The 16026-nt window shown below is 37.4% G+C and overlaps 1 long non-coding RNA gene across 1 annotated transcript in view; it reads right to left on the bottom strand.

Moving 5' to 3' along the window:
- LOC141982520 (uncharacterized) overlaps nt 1-13062 on the bottom strand; it is a 94620-nt gene extending 81558 nt beyond the window's left edge. Inside the window, exon 1 of the long non-coding RNA XR_012638108.1 lies at nt 13046-13062. This is a non-coding gene — a long non-coding RNA (uncharacterized LOC141982520). The remainder of the gene's footprint in view (nt 1-13045) is intronic.
- Between the last annotated feature and the right edge of the window lie 2964 nt (nt 13063-16026).

The raw sequence follows: 16026 nt of genomic DNA, 5'->3' as shown, positions 1-16026 counted from the left end.
CTGGGTGTTACATATTTTTAAATATTAACTGATTCTTAGAGACAATCGTGGTAGACAGCTTAATTATTCCCTTCACGTTGACTATCTTTAAATGTAAAGTTTTTTGACATTTTAAGGTCTTCAGAGCAAGGATCTTGTCTTCACATATGTTTTTACAGAGTCTAGCACAATAGGGTCCTGATCCTTTTAACACTTTTGTAATACAATCATTAAATAAAAATGAGGTGTGAATCACGTGTGGATGTCAAAGCTCTTCCCAATTTGTAAGAATATCAAACTTACCCACAAAGAATTCTCCAACAATCCTTGTTGAAGATTCAATACTCAGAAGAAATGACAGAACATTTTGTGAGGGACAGTGGACAACAGGATGGACAACAGGTGGACACGAGATGTCACTGTAAAACTGGATGGGCTTCTGAAGTCAGTGGGCAAGGATCCATTGTTGATGGTTCATATTGGCACGAGTGATGCTGCGTCATGGGATATCTTACAGATAATAGATGACTTCAGGGAATTCAAAAGTGTGCTGAAGAAAAAGGTGCAGGCAATCTTCTCTGAGAGCCTTCCTGTCTCACAAGTGAAGGAAGACAGAAGATTCTGAAAGTGAACTTCTGGATGAGTAAGTGGTGTAGGTTGGGGGATTTTGGTTTTGTGGAACATTGGTCTATCTTCTTTGGGGAGAGGAGAACTGTATAGTTTGGATTGCCTCCACATCAGCAGAAGATGGACCAGTCTCCTCAGGGACAGGCTGGCTAGAGAAGTCAGGAGGGGGTTAAATCAGTGGCAGATTAATGATTTTTCCACCTCTAGGCCCGGAAATAATTGCCGCCCCTAGCCCCATATGAATTTGAAGGGTAACCACCTTTCTGTACACAGTGCTATAAAATCCCTCCTGGCCAGAGGCAACATCCTGTTACCTGTAAAGAGTTAAGAAGCTCATCTAACCTGGCTGGCACCTGACCCAAAAGACCAATAAGGGAACAAGATACTTTCAAATCTGGGGGGGAGGGAGGGGCTTTTGTTTGTGCTCTTTGTTTACGTGTTTGTTCTTTCTTGGGACTGAGAGAGGCCAGACAGAAATCCATCTTCTCCAACCCATCCTAATCCAATTCTCCAATATTGCAACCAGTATATGTAAGCCAGGCAAGGCGGATTAGTTTATCTTTTGATTTATGTGATTTTTTCCCTGTGTTAAGAGGGAGGTTTATTCCTGTTTTCTGTAACTTTAAGGTTTTGCCCAGAGGGGGATCCTCTGTGTTTTGAAACTGAATACCCTGTAAAGTATTTTCCATCCTGATTTTACAGAGGTGATTCTTTTACCTTTTCTTTAATTAAAATTCTTCTTTTAAGAACCTGATTGATTTTTCATTGTTCTTAAGATCCAAGGGTTTGGGTCTGTGTTCACTTGTACAAATTGGTGAGGATTATTATCAAGCCTTCCCCAGGAAAGGGGGTGTAGGGCTTGGGGGGATATTTGGGGAAAAGACCTCTCCAAGTGGGCTTTTTCCCTGTTCTTTGTTTAAAACGCTTGGTGGTGGCAGCATACTGTTCAAGGCCAAGGCAAAGTTTGTACCTTGGGGAAGTTTTTAACCTAAGCTGGTAAGAATAAGCTTAGGGGGTCTTTCATGCGGGTCCCCGCATCTGTACTCTAGAGTTCAGAGTGGGGAAGGAACCCTGACAGGAGGGGGTTAAATCAATGGTGGATTAATGATTTTGCCGCCCCTAGGCCTGGAAATAATTGCCCCATATGAACTTATTTTAATTTTTTTTTTAAATCTGTTTGAGCTAAAATGAATCTAAATATCATTAAAATAATTGAACATTTACAAGTTTTATTATAAATAAAATTACAAGTACAGCTTGAACGCGTGTCTGTATAGCACAATTTCGCTTATAGCGCGGGACCGCACATGGATCCAAAACCCCGCATTCAAGCGGGGGTCTGGTATATATCAAATATTTATTTTTTTATTTTATGTAGATACAATAAAAGAAATAAAAGTATGTGAGTAATAAGTAGTTTCATTTGTTTACGCCTACACCTTTGAGCGGCAAGCTTATTAATTAATTCTGTATAATTCAGAGAAGTTGCTAGATCCTTTTCAATTGTCAGGAGAGAAAGGGAGTTTAATTTTGCTTCACTGAGATTAGTCCTCAAATAGTTTTTCACCCTTTTTAATGCCGAAGATGATCATTCCGCTGAACAGTTTGTATCAGGTGTGCAAACGAACATTCGGAAGGCAATATCAATATTTAGATATACTGAATGAATGTTTCGATTTTGAAGAAGGCTGCAATCTCTTAAAATTGACTTCTTTTCATTTTCAGGAATTTTGACACCTTCCAAATACGATCAAAAATGTAGACACTCATTCACAAATGATTCTTCTAAACCTCCTTGGTAGCATAGTTGTAATTTTTTTAGCGTGAACTGTTATATCTGTTGTTGAAGTATTGGTAATGTTAGAGAGAAACTGAAATCTGCCATAAATTTCTTGATACACATTACTTCTGCATTTTAATTTGGAGCATACAAGGTCTAGTATTGTTAAAAAGGTATCTACTTTAAATTTATCTCTACCACACATTTCCACTTCACCTTCATGTGTCTCATCAGATTGAAGTTTATGCTTTCTTTTTCGTCTTGTGTCAAATTCTTAGTCTTCAAGTTCAGATTTTTCTTTGGCTTTCTCTTCGTACATATCAGACAAGTCCTGTACAGAGTTAATGTATCCTATTAGTGAGTTGTAGAGTTCTACAACTGTGTGTATATCAATATTAACATTTTGCAGTTTTGGCTAGTTATATGAAATCGATCCAAGAGTGAGCTCCAAAATAAAGTCATAAAAGCTGCCTCAAGTCGATCGAGTTTTCGCTGCAGGCCTGCAGCTACATTACATAGAACAGGTTTCTCAGTAGCATCTTCCTTTATTGTATTTAAGGCTTTAATTATAGCATTCCCGTTTTCACTCAAATTACGACAAGCTTCTTCCACTCGACATGACCATCAAGTCTCAGGAAGTCTTTTTATTACTTTACTGCCTGGCTTCAAATTAGATAGTAAAATCTCACACCGGTGAGGTATAGGCAGAAAAAAAATGAATAAAGATGTTGGACAGTTGAGAAAAATGAACATGCTTCTTGACAACCTTCTGCTGCACATATTCCAACCAGATTTAAAGAATGTGCAGAGCAAGGCACATACACAGCATAAGGATTTATATTCTTTATTCTTGATTGCAACCCTCTATATACACCAGACATGTTAGTGGCATTGTCGTATGACTGGCTATGGCAGTTTGCGATATCTAATCCATAACAATTCAAAGTTGAAAGTACAGCATCAGCTAATTGTTCTGATTTGTGGCCAGTATTTGGTAAAATACAAAGAAACCTCTCTACTTGTATGCCATCATCATCTACATATCTCAGTATAAAAGCGAATTAATCAACATGAGATATGTCGGGAGTTGTCAATGCTTATCGAGAAATATTTGGGTTCTTTTACTTCTTTAATAATATTTGAGATCATATTTGAAGCCATCAATTTTATAAATTCATTACATATATAGGATGAAAGTTAAGATACGTTACCTCGACCTTCATTTCCATAACTTGCAATGTGATTTGCTAAAAATGGATCGAATTCTCTGACAAGCTCAAGGGCCATCATGTAATTGCCATTATAAGGTGATCCAAATTTTTCCACCTTACCTCTAAATGCAAGTCATCTGCTTCAAATTTTCTTTACCACTGCTACAATCCTCTTCAACTCATTTCTCCAATAAATAATTTCTTCTTCCATTTGAAATTTTAAATTTGTATCAATTCTTCTGGATATCTCACCTCTCTTCACCATTGTCAATACACAAATTTTATATTCAGTCTAATTTTCATGTTCATGTAGTCGAGATGATATGTTTTTCCAGTCATGATATCCACTCGTTGCCAGACTAGAGATCCCTCCGAATAATCAACATGGGGCACAAAACACGGCTCCTTTGCTCTCCGAACATACAAGATATTGCCGTGGCTTTACTTCACCTTCTAAAAGATGTCATTCAAAAACATTTTTTGTTAGAATACGCATTTTATCAGTATATTGCCTTTTTGAGTTAGTAAAATCACTATCAATATTTTGTTTAATACCATGCATTGATAAATACTCAATTGTAGCATCATTCAATATCCATTGGGCCGGGTCATCCCTTATGGTAGATATTTCAATGTCAGATTGAATTTCTGATTGACGTGATTCACAAATCTGTGCAGTACTGTCAAAGATATCCAGATCAACATGATTCCTGGTAGTCTCTGATATGCTCATATTTGGAGCATTTTCTTCAACACTAACCACAGCCAGAATTTCTTCATTAGTTTCAATATGTACTTTAATCACATCAATATTTTCAATATCGACACCAATATTTTCACTTTTTACTTCACTACTACTTTCAACTATTTTTTCTGCCTCACTGTCAGCACTAACTGATACAACAAAGGAATCTATTTTGCGCATTTTTGCTATCATTTCATTTTCCCTTTCTTTCTTCTGTGTAGCTTTTTTTTAAACTGAGATTCTCTTAATTTCTTCCTTCCGGTCATATTATTAACGTTTAGGATTCTTGCAAGTATGTTTACTAAATGGCATCGTGCCGTCATTGGTGGATTCAATACACGCTATGATTGGTAGAATTGTGGCATCACTGATGCCACAATTACAAAAATGCTGCTATTATAAATTTGCCACCCCTTGTCAGCCTAGGTGATAATATGCTGCTGGGTTAAATGGATAGAGAAAGGGGAAGGTTAAAAAAAGAGGGAAGATATGAGTACTCAGCAGAAAATAGAGATTTGAAAACAACATTAATCAAGAAACCAAAGGACATGAAGAAAATAAATTCTTGAATTGCCTATACACCAATCCGAGGAACCTGGGTAACAAACAAAAAAACTGGAATTGTTTATTTATCAGCATAAATTCAATCTAGCTGGTATTACTGAAACCTGGTGAGATGAATCACATGATTCAAATATTAAAATGAATATAACTAGGGCTGTCAAGCGATTAAAAAATTAATTGTGATTAATTGTGCAATTTAAAAAAATAATTGTGATTAATTGCGAGAATTTAAAAAATTAAGCGCGATTAATTGCGCGATTAAAAATATAAGCACAATTAATCGTTCGATTAATCGCTCTGTTAAACAATAATAGAATATCATTTATTTAAATATTTTGTATGTTTTCTATATTTTCAAATATATTGATTTCAATTACAACACAGAATACAAAGTGTACAGTGCTCACTTTATATTTTTTTATTACAAATCTTTGCACTGTACAAAAGAAAAAATAGAATTTTTCAATGTAACTAATACAAATACTGTAGTGCAATCTCTTTACATGAAAGTTGAACTTACAAATGTATAATTATGTACAAAAGAAATAACTGCATTAAAAAATAAAACAATGTAAAACTTTAGAGCCTACTAGTCCACTCAGTCCTATTTCTTCTTCAGCCAATCGCTCAGCCAAATAAGTTTGTTTACATTTGTAGGAGATAATGCTGCCCACTTCTTATTTACAGTGTCACCTGAAAGTGAGAACAGGCATTTACATGGCACTGTTGTAGCCAGCATTGCAAGATATTTACATGCCAGATGCGCTAAAGATTCATATATCCTTTCGTGCTTCAACCACCATTCCAGAGGACATGTGTCCATGCTAATGATGGGTTCTGCTTGACCACGATCCAAAGCAGTGTGGACCGATGCATGCTCATTTTCATCATTTGAGTCAGATGCCACCAGCAGAAGATTGCTTTTCTTTTTTGGTGGTTCAGGTTCTGTAGTTTCTGCATCAGAGTGTTGCTCTCTTAAGACTTCTGAAAACATGCTCCACAACTCGTCCCTCTCAGATTTTGGAAGGCACTTCAGATTCTGAAACCTTGGGCCAAGTGCTATAGCTATCTTTAGAAATCTCACATTGGTACCTTCTTTGCGTTTTGTCAAATCTGCAGTGAAAATCTTCTTAAATCAAACAACATGTGCTGGGTCATCATCTGAGACTACAATAACATGAAATATATGGCAGAATGCAGGTAAAACAGAGCAGGAGACATTCAATTCTCCCCCGAGGAGTTCAGTCACAAATTTAATTAACACATTTTTTTAATGAGTGTCATCAGCATGAAAGCATGTCCTCTGGAATGATGGCCAAAGCATGAAAGGGCAGACAGATGTTTATCACATCTGACACGTAAATACCTTGCAATGCCGGCTACAAAAGTGCCATGCAAATGCCTGTTCTCAATTTCAGGTGACATTGTAAATAAGAAACTGGCAGCATTATCTCCTGTAAATATAAACAAACTTGTTTCTCTTAGCGATTGGCAGAACAAGAAGTAGGACTGAGTGGACTTGTAGGCTCTAAAATTTTACATTGGTTTGTTTTTGAGAGCAGTTATGTAACAAAAAAGTCTACATTTGTAAGTTACTCTTTTACGATAGAGATTGCACAACAGCACTTGTATGAGGTGAATTGAAAAATACTATTTCTTTTGTTTATCATTTTGTGATACAGCATGGCCAGAGGGCAGCAGGAGAGTGTTAGAAGGGAGCCTTATTCCCTGTAGAGGGAAGAAAATTTGCTATAGATTAATTAAAGCACCCAAAGCCAATTAGAGCACCTGTAGCCAGTCACATGATAACTCCCCCCCGCCCCCCGCTTCAATCAGACAATAGGAGGAGTTGAAACAGAGTGGATTAGTTTTGGAGCAGAGAGCAATTTGGAGGGAAGCAGAGGAGAGTTTGGAGAAGTGCTGCGGTGGGCTAAGAAAACCAAGATCCTAGGTAAAGGGACACCTGGTTTGTGCAGAGGGAGGGCAGGACGCCCCACGAGCTGAAGGGCAGGAGAGGAAAGTAGCCCAGGGGAAGGAACCGCTAGTTCAAGTGGTTTATCACTATCCCTAGGGCCCCTCCCTCTCCACTCCCCTCCTCTAGGACACCAGTGGGGCAGTTAATACCCCAGTTCAGGGGCAAGAAACGGTGACCTGAAACCCCCCCTCCCCAAGAAGAGAAAGTGTGAGACCCATCATAGTAGTGCCGGCAATTTGCCACAATTTTTACAGTGCAGATATGTGTAATAAAAATTATATAAAGTGAGCATTATAAACGTTGTATTCTGTGTTGTAAATTGAAATCAAATATTTGAAAATGTAGAAAAACATCCAAAATATTTAATAAATTTAAATTGGTATTCTATTGTTTAACAGTGTGATTAAAACTGCAAATAATCATGATTAATTTTTTTAGTTAATCGCGTGAGTTAACTGTGATTAATTGACAGCCCTAGGTATAACCTATTTAGGAAGGATCAAGTGGACAAAAAGAGGGAGGGATTAGCATGTTATGTCAAAAATGACATTACCTGTTTCCAAGTCTTATAACTTATAACTTGGAAGAAAATGATTTTGAATGCTTATGGATCAATGTTCTAACAGATAAAGCACATAATGGGATATTAGTTGGTGTTTGCTACAGATCACCAAATCACACTAGGGAACAGGATATGGACCTATCAATAATATGGAGGGGGAAAAAAGCAGTGTGATCATGGGGGACTTCAGTCAGAGTGACATATGCCAATACTAATGCTACTTGGAAATATGCCAGTACTAATGTTCTGGAATTTCTAAACCTTATAGATGACAATTTCCGAATGCAAAAAGAGTTTCAGCCACTATGGGAGATATTTTGTATTAGACAGCGTCATGACAGATAAAGAGGAATTTCTCACATAACTGAAAATTGGTAGCTTAGGTAACCGTGATCATGACTTGATCACATTTATAATGAGAACACAGAATAAAGTCCAGACTAGTTATTTTAGATAGATAGATAGATTAGATACTTTGTGCTTTATGCTTTAATAGATCTGATTTCACAAAGCTAAAAACAATTACAAGGCAAATCATCTGGGAGGAAGAATATAATTAGAAAAACATGAATGATAATTGGGATTCATTTAAGAAACCTTAATAGATGCCCCAAAAACCACAATCGCACTACTGAGGAAGAAGATCATACTGGTTAAAAAAACCAAGCTGGCTTAGAGGGGAAGTGAAGGCATCTCTAAAAATGATATATGTAAAACAAATGGAAGAAAGGGGAAGTTAAAAGTAGTGAATATAAATCAGAAATTAGAAATAGTGAAAAATGTTTAAGGGAAGTAAAGGGACACAAGGAAAAAATTCTATGAACAGCGGAGTTAAGGACAATCTAAAGGAGTTTGTAAATATAACATATTAGGAACAAAAAGAATCCTGACAACAGTAATAGTAATAGTAATACAAGAAAGAAATGATAAAATAATCAATAATAATGCAGAAAATGCAGAAATGTTCAATATGTATTTCTGTTCTGTATGTGGGGTGAAAAAACAGATGATATAGTCTCAACATATAGTGATAACACTCTTTCCATTCCACCAGTATTTCAGAAGGATGTTAAACAGAACTACTAAAGTTAGACATTTTTTAAAAAAATATCAGTAGGCCCAGATAACTGACATCCAATAGCTGGCTGACGAGCTTACTGGACTGTTACTGTTGACTTTCAACAAGTTTTGGAGCACTGGGGAAGTTCCAGATGACTGAAGAAAGGTAACGTGCCAATTTTTGAAAAGGGTAAATGGGACAACTGGGTTAATTACAGGCCTGTGAGCCTGACATTGATTCTGGGCAACGTAATGGAATGCCTGGTATGGGACTAAATTAATAAAGAATCAAAGGGGGGGGGGGGCGTGATGTGAACAATACAAATTAATATAGGTTTATGGAAAGAAGTTCCTGTCAAACTAACTTATCTTTTTTCTTTTAATCAGATTACAAGTTTGGTTGATAAAGGCAATAATGTTGACATAATATACTTAGACTTCTGTAAGTATTTGATTTGGTACCGCACGCCATTTTAATTAAAAAACTGGAAAGATACAACATTAATATGGTGCACATTAAATGAATTAAAGGATGGCTGATAGGTCACAACATGTAACTATAAATAGGGAATCATCATAAAATGGGTGTTTTTCTAGTGAGTTCTTCAGGGGTTGGCTCTTAGCTATACACTCTTTAACATTTTTATCAATGACCTAGAAGAAAACCTAAATCACTGATAAAGTTTGCTCATGATACCAAAATTAAAGGAGTGATCAATAATGAAGAGGACAAGTCATTGATATAAAGCAACCTGGATCACTTGGTAAGTTGGCACAAGCAAACAATATGTGTTTTATTACAGCTAAATGTAAATGTATACATCTAGGAACAAAGAATGTAGGCCAAGCTGTGCAGAGTTCTGCAGAAATGAGAGAGACTCTTTATCCTAATACAATGTAGCCTCAAGGAAGTGCACCCAAAAGTGGAAGGAGACCCAAGCTTCATCTGCCCATCTGTGCTTCCTGGAAGAATGAATGTGTCAAAGTTATGGGCCCCAGCCCTCATCTTGTCACAGTCCCTGTTAGCTGCTGCCAGGTATACCATGGCTGAGGCAAGCACGATAGTAACTGCTAAAACACTAAACCGCTAAAACACATGTAGACAGGTGCTTGCTTCAGCCATGGTACACATGGAAGCCATGAGACACCCATCACTACAACGTAGACTTTTCATGCCTGTCTAAGCACTAACAGGAATAGAACCCAGGATTCCTGATCTCCAATGTTCTACCTTTTTCTAGCAGAGGTTTATATATCCATGAGCAAATGTGTGTGTCAAGTATCCCTCTAAAATAGGTCTACACAGGGATAAAAGACGTGTGGACTGCCTGCAGCTGGCCTCGGTCAGCTGACTCAGTCTCACGGGGCTAAAAATTGCTGTGTAGATGTTCGGGCTGTAGGACCCTTCACCTTCCCAGGGTCCCAGAGCTGGGGCTCAAGCCTAAGCCTGAACCTGCACATCTACACAGTAATTTTTCAGCCCCATAGACTGAGACCCGTGAGCCCAAGTCAGTTGACCCCGGCCAGCTGTGGGCTTTTTATCTCCGTGTAGACATGGCCCTAGTGGGTAACAATAGCTTCTCTAGTCCTGAAGGTTTGTATGAAGGATTTGAAGGTCCAGGATTCAAACAATGCTGATGACTTATGTAGGGAGGCCTTACCATTCTACATGATGGGTTTTTTCCTCCCTTCTTTAAAATATTTGCTTGGTTTACTTTACAAAATGAGAAAATAACTTTTTAACGACGGTTTATAGTTAAGAATGATTGTACTCTGTTGATTACAGCATGCCCCCAAACTCTATATTCTTTGTCTTGGTCATTTGTCACACATTTTGATAAGTTATCTCCCACACTGGCAGGTTTGAAGGATGAGAGGTGTGATTGCATCCCAGTCCAGCCCTGCCTCAGTGCATGTTTTTTTCAGAATAAAAGTGCCGCATAGAAGCATGAAGAAAGAAAATTGTATGCCTAATATAATAGATGGATTTGAGAATAAGTCTATCATACTTTTGTAAACAGCTTGAATTTGTTTCAAAGTGAGTGAAGAATCCTTTAACTATACACCACAAGATACTGTCTGGTTAAAGCTGAATTAACACTGCCACCTGCCATTTATATAACAATAATCTTTCTGGACCACTTTTAGTTAAAAACATTTCTTATTTGAGCAGCTTATCAACTCTATTTCATTCTTTCTGGTACAGGAGAGATTAAGTCTCTATTCTTGAATCTAATGGAGGGGTTCTAATAATTCTGTGATTGTTTGTTTGTGTTCAAACTTTAAAGCTGGGTCTTATCAGTATAGAAATGGTGGAAAGTCTATAGCTATTGTAATAGCTGCTAGGTGAGCAGGTGAATGCTGACCCCTGCCAAGCAACTGGGGTAGGAAACAAAAACTAATCTCTCTTAAAAGCAATCCTGAATATTGCACCCTTATTGCAGTCAGAGATAAAGAGACCGCTCTAAATTCTGAACTGCATCTAACTACTAAAAATACATGCTGAAAGCTATGGAAGGTTGATGGTACCATCTCTGATCGCTGAGCATGTATGAGTTTTCCCAAATGTGTATGATACATAATGACCTTCCATAATGCTCTCCTGGACATCTCATGGGGGTCAAACAACGTCAGAGAGAAAATTCCTATCCACCTGTCATTAGACTCCTAGAGTTCCCAAGTTAAGTGTACAACACTTGCAGAAGCAGATACAGGTAAATCAAGTTTGAACATGTTCTTGACAAAAAAACAACAACTCTGGTATATAAAGAAAATAATGTTAAAATACTACTTTACATTTATAGTGCAGTGGTCATCTGAGGATCTTAAATCACTTTCCAAACTCTAATTTAAGCCTCACGACAGCTCTGTATAGCAATGAGCTACCACTATGCTGAGAAAACTGTAATTTATTTTTAAAAAAACAGACCATCATATTATATAATTTCATATGTGTCTCATATTAGAGTAACGCTTAAGCAAAAACATCTTATGTCGCTTCATCTATTAGAAATTGACAAGGTATCTACTTAATGTGATTAATGATATATTATCCACATATTCAGGTCACAACTGATGGAAAGTCATTAACATCTCATGTCTACAAATATGACTACAGTATAGCATGAATATTCTTTGGTCTTCTGCATTATTTCAGGAAAATACTTTTTAAATAGAATTTAGTTCTGAATCCCATGCAGTTGATGAATAATTATACAGTATTGGGAGACACACCATGTGATCTAAAAGGTAAATATTTATTTCAGGCAGCCAGAACCATTACTACTTCTCAGATTGCAAAGTAAGGATGGCACCGAACTGATAAGTTTGGAATTTCATCTATTTCAGACAAGATTACAGTGTCTTTTATATAGATTTTCTAAGTACCATTCTCCCAAGGGTAGGATTAATTAAACATTATATTTAAGCCCTCTATACCTACACAAACAGAAGAACAAAGATGCATTTTTATGATAACACAGCACAACTCAGCAGTTTCCAGCTTGACTTGCAACAGACACTGTGGATCCAGTTAGCAAAAAGCATGTCTCATATAGCCTCCAAAACATTGCCTATTGATAACCTCAGATTTATTTTACCACCACTCAAAGCCAAAAGGAATTGGAAACTTCATATATATTTGTTTTGTTTGTTTTCCCCTTATATCTGATTTTAGTGATTTCTGGGGTTGATTTCCAAGGTGCTACATTTTGATCTCATAATGAGTTATACATTTTTGTGACATATGTAAAATGTAATAAAGTATATCTCTGGGAATGAGAACTTGATGAAATATTTATTAAAAATGTTATGCTTTTTGGCTGACAATTCCAAAGTGTTTTACAACTATTAAATAAGTCTTTCACTTGGTAATTATCTCTTTAAAATGCTTATTTACAAGACTTAAAAGTCGCTCCTCAGTGGTGAATAGAACACATTCCTGGCTCAGAGGGAGGCCTTAAGCCATCATGACAGGTTTCAGAGTAACAACCCTGTTAGTCTGTATTTGCAAAAAGAAAAGGAGTACTTGTGGCACCTTAGAGACTAACCAATTTATTTGAGCATAAGCTTTCGTGAGCTACAGCATCCGATGAAGTGAGTTGTAGCTCACGAAAGCTTATGCTCAAATAAATTGGTTAGTCTCTAAGGTGCCACAAGTACTCCTTTCCTTAAGCCATCAGTTTCTTCAAAATTCAAGTTTTTGTTTAAAAGTAGTAGCTGACATCCTGTACCCCTGGGAAATAAATGTGAGTTTTGTCAGTGACTTCAGGGGGCCAGGATTTCACCCATCATTTCTAAGCTTTACAATATAATGTTACAAATCAAGATGAATGATAACCTTATGGGGGATTGCCTTTCTGAGTCTGAGTTTCTGAGTCAGTTTCTGAGTCAGAAACTAGTGTTTCTGCTGCTTTTTAAATTGTTGACAAGTCTTAGTAGCAGGCAAACTGACAAGACTACACTAGGGAGGAGTATAAGAGAACCCCCTGCCACCACCAGGCATTTGAAGTAGTGGGAAGACAGCATTCTGGAATCTACCTACCTTGAACAGCAAAAGGATCTTATGTGGAAGATGCAGAGAGAGAGAGAGAGCTTTTCTTTTCTTCCAGTAGCTAGGTCCGGGAACAACACCCCGGTAAGAATTCCAGCATCCTCCCTCTGCCTTGCAACTGGTTGGGTCACCATCATCTTTCACATCAGCTTCTTTCTTAAAGGTTTCCTGAAGATATTTCAAGATCTGCTTTCAAGCTAAATTGTACCCTTTAGGCACAGTCCCATAGTAAGTGATGTTGTGGAGGTGCCCCATCTAAAAGAGACATTGAGAAGCAGTCTGCCTCAGGATGCTTGGAGCTCATGAGCATGAAGAAGCTATGTGCTCATTACTACTCCCTGTGAGTAGAAGCAACTGCACAGGCCAATCTGTAAGGGGAAATAGGGCTATATATTGGCATCCCCTCAACTTAGTTTGGGGTACGTGCTCTCTCCGCTCTTCCCAGAGTGCAGGACATGTAATTCCACCTAGAGATTACATTGGCTCTGCAGAGGCTGTGTAACATTCCTTAAACCAGCCTTCCTCCATGTAAGGGTAAGGCTCGTTAGGTCCCCAGTAATTAAATGAGACATAGTATGTATGTATCTTTATGTCCTGCACAAGCATTTGTATTTGGTTAGTCAGGAGTCGGTGCAAAGGAAGAATCAGTTACAGAAATATTGCTAAACTAAGTTATGAAGATAAATTCGCCACCTGTCATTAACTTAAATTTTTCAACTCTATTTTTAATATCTGAGAGAGACAAGGTAAGTGAGGTAATACCTTTTATGGGACCAACTTCTGCTGAGGGAAGGGACAAGCTTTCGAACTTCACAGAGCTCTTCCTCATGTCCTCACTTCCACAGGGGCAGTGACCTGAAGAAAAGCTCTGTGAAGCTTGAAAGGTTGTCCCTTCCACCAACAGAAGTTGGTCCAATAAAAAGATATTACCTCACCTACATAGTCTCTCTCATATCCTGGGACCAACACGGATACAGCCCCCCCTCCCCCCCCAATCTTTGAATTTGACTTGTGCTTATATTTACTGGGTAGTTCTGGTCACAAAATCAATTTTTTTCCTCAGGAACAAAAATAATGAAATTGAATTTGCTTTCATTTTCATCAGTTATTGTTCTGAATTTTTTTTGGAGGGCGGGGAGGTCATAAAAACATTGAAAACCTGAAAATCATTTTTGTCATTTGGCAACCAACTCACTCAAATTTTCATTGCCACATAAAACAGTTTAAAACTGTTTTTCAGTTTTTTGATGAAAACTTGAACATTTTTGCCAGAAAGAGACATCTCTTGGAAAAATGCTCATTTTGTCGAAAAAGCCATTTTTCACTGAAAAAAAAATCTGGTCAAAAATGTTCTGTCTGCTCTATTCCCAGGCCAAATTCAAGTCTCCTTTATACCACTGGATTTGCACTGATGTGATAGATGTCAGAATTTGGCCCTTATTCCATCTAAAATAAAAAAAAAATATTAGAATCACTCTCCATTGCTGGAACCCCAACCATTCCGGTCTGCTCAGGTAGACTAGAATAATGGTTTAAAAGTGTACTATACCATTTCATAACAATTATAGCAGGCAATGAAGATGATTGTAAATATAACATTTGTGCATATCTAAAATTAAAAGAAATTACTCAGAACTATTATTTATGAATGCCTGTAGACCACTAACAGTTAGTAAGACAACTGTTATGATAGCAAAGTTTTCCTTTGGTGACTTGCTAATCAGACTTTAGCATAGCAGGCAAATCAGTGAAAACCAACAGTAATTAATATTTCATCATTCTAGTATCCCTTATCATTATTAAAATATTTTATCATGTTAGCCTGTCTTCAGTTTCCCATCAAAGGTTTACTTTTCAGAAGAAGAGGACTCATTAGTTCAAATGCTAATACATTATAGATATGAGGATTTCTGAGCCTGCATACTTCTAAAGATCTAGACTTGAAAATACATGATGTTTCAGATGCTTTATAGACATTCTTCCCTTCCTTCCTCTTCACCAGAAAAGCATGAGTATAGCACAGTGAGAACACTGAATATTAATTAAGGTTGGGGGGAGGGATGGAGAATTATTAACCCAAAGTAGTGACTTTATGATATGGAAGATCAATATATCAAAATCTTAGAATTCTCTTAAAAATTTTATAGTATTGGCTACACAAACTTAAATAGACAACTTTTTTATATGAAGGGCTAGAACAAAACACTAATGGCTGTTGAATAACACTTCAATGAACAGTTTGTATCATGACTGAATTTGTCCATTTTTAATAAAATGAGATAAATGAGCTTCTGTTGTTATACCAATAAAATAAAAACCAGTAGGATCTTATTAACGGGAATAAGGCAAAATGCCACATTTATTGTGAATACAGAAAGAATCACACTAAGCAGTTAGTTATAGCTATAACATTATTCCATTCAATTTCATATTTATTCACACATTCATTCATACACACACACACACAGGTTCTGCAAGGTTGTTATCATAGTTACCAGCCTTAAAATTGCTCGTGCCAAGCCACTGGCCAGGTGGCCTGGATACGAGGAGGGAGCAGGGCCTTGTCAGATGCTCATCTGATGCTCCTGGAAGTTGGTTTGCAGAATCAGACCCCAAATTTCTCAGTTTCTAGAGTCCATTTTTATAGGAATTTATTCCTATGCCAGTCTACGGGAATTGCTTCATCATGCTGTTGCTGAATCAATCAGCAGATGGCACATCCCTGACGTCTCCATGCTGCCAGCTGTTATCTTGTTCTTCGGTTCTCCCATTCTTGAGGCTGTTGGGTGGATTCCAGTCTGCCCTCCGGGGGTCCTCTGCTTGTCTCCACTCTGCGCATTCTTCGGCCGATCAATACTGAACTCCTAGGCTGGCACCTCCCTGATTATTCATTTATTATCCACACCAAGTATCCATCCACAATCTCTATTTTAATCACAATTGTTAACAAAGCGAGATAAATACAACAAAAG

The sequence above is a fragment of the Natator depressus genome, chromosome 2, assembly GCF_965152275.1.
Source record: "Natator depressus isolate rNatDep1 chromosome 2, rNatDep2.hap1, whole genome shotgun sequence".
Classification (NCBI taxonomy): Eukaryota; Metazoa; Chordata; order Testudines; family Cheloniidae; genus Natator; species Natator depressus.
This window is presented reverse-complemented; position numbering and strand designations above follow the sequence as displayed.